Source organism: Chelmon rostratus, chromosome 5 (genome assembly GCF_017976325.1).
Source record: "Chelmon rostratus isolate fCheRos1 chromosome 5, fCheRos1.pri, whole genome shotgun sequence".
In the NCBI taxonomy this organism is placed as follows: domain Eukaryota; kingdom Metazoa; phylum Chordata; class Actinopteri; order Chaetodontiformes; family Chaetodontidae; genus Chelmon; species Chelmon rostratus.
The window spans coordinates 29,397,743-29,400,167 of NC_055662.1; the positions used below are offsets into that span (position 1 = coordinate 29,397,743).

Consider the following 2,425-nt stretch of genomic DNA (forward strand, 5'->3'; position numbering starts at 1 on the left):
GCACGCTGGTGGAAACGATCCTTAATTTGCGGTTTGTTCGGTCTTTGTAGGTTTTAGCTTCAAGCTTCACCTAAAGTGTTTTCAAACTAAAGTTCACGCTGAACGTCCCGCCTGTGATGACGACAGCGAGCGTTTGTCCAGCTCGGCCGTTATCGAGCTGTCGTGTGTTCGTTGTTACACTCACACAGAACCTGTTTTCCAAAATAAATCAAGATGAATTGATTAAATTGATTAATCAAACGACTGAGACCTGACCTCAGCCGCCAGCTGGACCGTTATTCCTCAGACAGAGCAGGTGACAGGTGACGGTGGACCGTCATTGGTCATTACACTGTCGCTCTTGTATAAATGTGATTTAATGGGACTCGCAGCACCTTCACATTCAGACTTCAGCAGCTCAGACCTGCGCGAGCTTCAATCACAGCTCAGAATGAGTTCACTCTCACTGCAAACGCCAAAATCACCGCCACCACATCCTGCGTCACACGCCACCATGTCTGCCTCAGCACCACACGCTTCCTGTATCCGTGGAAACAAAAAAAGACTGAAAAAACAAACACTGGATGAAGACTTGTCGAGTGAGCGAGCATTGGTCACTTTATGTTGAGATGATTTCCTTTGTTCTTTCTTTTTTTTGAGGAATGATTCTGATGCTGTCTGATGATACTGAGAGGATTGACGCTTTGTTCTGATTGGTTGTGTGTACTTAGAAACAGGAAGTGGGTTGCTGTGACGAACACCATGATGACACAAAGATTGTTCCATGTGTTTTTCTTTCATTTTGTATATTTTAAAGTGTTTTTTTCATTTTTTATCAAATTATTTTCTCACGCAGGGCGACTTCACGGAGGCACGGAGGTCAACATGTTAACTGCTGCAAGCATGATGTCACGATGATGATGTCATATTTGTATTTAACCTTTAATTAAACAGATTTCTATAATGATGTTGGCAGTTACAGGGTCCTGGCTCAGGTAGACAACAAGTATTACTCTGGATTTATTCTTTCAGGTGAGTGAGGTCAGACTGGAGTCAGAGGTCAGACTGGGATCAGAGGTCAGAGGTCAGACTCGTTGGCAGAGACTCACCTGTCTGAAGTCGCCCTGCTGCTGTACATACTGAACCACTGAATGACAATATAATTACTGTTGTTGTTGTTTTCATGTCTGGATCCAGGTGATGTGACAGATGAATGGTGCTGTGAATGATTAACCATGAGTTACAATAAAGAGCATTTCTATTTGCCTTGAGGAGACTGTGTTTAAACGTCTTTACGCTGTGTTCATCATATGATAAATGACAATAAAGGAACTAGTTTTTTATAATTAATCTTAAATTGACAAACAACACAGAGATTCTTTGGTCATGCTAGCAGCTCTGTGAGGCTGTACAGAGCCACAGCGGTGCTGTGAGCTAAGGGCTAGCACTGCCATGCTAACAGGCTCACAATGTTTATCATTTTCACTGTCTTAGTTTAGCATGTTAGCATGCTAACATTAGCTAATTCGCAGTAGACAAAGTACAGCTGAGGCTGATGGGAAAGTCTTCAGTTCTGCAGGTTTTTGCTTATAAAGTAATGACACATTAAAACTTTGATCTGATGATGGCGCTAGAGGAAAAGTCAGAGCATCACCAAGTTACTTCAATTCATCCTGAACATTTCATGACAATACTGCTGGTAGATTATGAGATATTCAAGTCCAGATCCACATGGCGGACCAACAGACAGACATGGAGCTCGTTAGCTCGCGGTTATCACATAGTCAAGTCATGAGAACACTGCTGCTAGGCAACAGCTACCTGAACATTACTGTCGGTGTCTAGGAGCTACAGGCTAACACTTTAGCAAGTTAGCGACATAATGCAGAAGTGCTAAGGCGTGGTGAAAGAGGAAGAACATGAGGCAGCAGCTCTGTGATGACACTTAATGAGTTGATTTGTAGTTCAGTTAAAAGTTTGTCTCCAGGTTTTGATTAAACCCCTGAAAACTCGCCTCTGTTCAGGTCTCACATAGCCTTCATGTAGTCCACATATGTCAAACTGATTTCATAAAGGGCTGTGTGGCTGCAGGTTTTCGTTCCAACCCAAGAGGCGCACACCAGGCCAACCAATCAACATCAAGGGATCATTAGTTATCAGCTGATTAATTGATTCCAGCCTGGCGTGTTCCTCCTTGGTTGGAACGAAAACCTGCAGCCACACGGCCCTTTATGAAATCAGTTTGACATATGTGGACTAGATGAAAGTCAGTCCATAAGCCGTCCCCACCTTTGTCTCTACTCACCCCTCCACCTGCAGCGCTGACTCTCATCAAACACCTCAACCTCAACCTCATCAGCAGCTTCAGTGTGTGTGTGTTTGAGGAGCGTTTTGAACCATGATGCATCGCTCAGGCTAACGGTGGCTAACGTCATCCAGCACCTGC

At 43.9% G+C, this 2,425-nt stretch overlaps 1 protein-coding gene across 3 annotated transcripts in view; it reads left to right on the forward strand.

The window, feature by feature from the left end:
* LOC121606924 (dematin-like) overlaps nucleotides 1–1,250 on the forward strand; it is a 26,462-nt gene extending 25,212 nt beyond the window's left edge. For all 3 annotated transcript variants that reach the window (XM_041937539.1, XM_041937540.1, XM_041937538.1), the window contains one exon: nucleotides 1–1,250. This exon is cut by the window's left edge and continues 2,882 nt beyond it. The gene's annotated coding sequence lies outside the window, so the exon portion shown is untranslated.
* The last annotated feature ends 1,175 nt before the right edge of the window (nucleotides 1,251–2,425 follow it).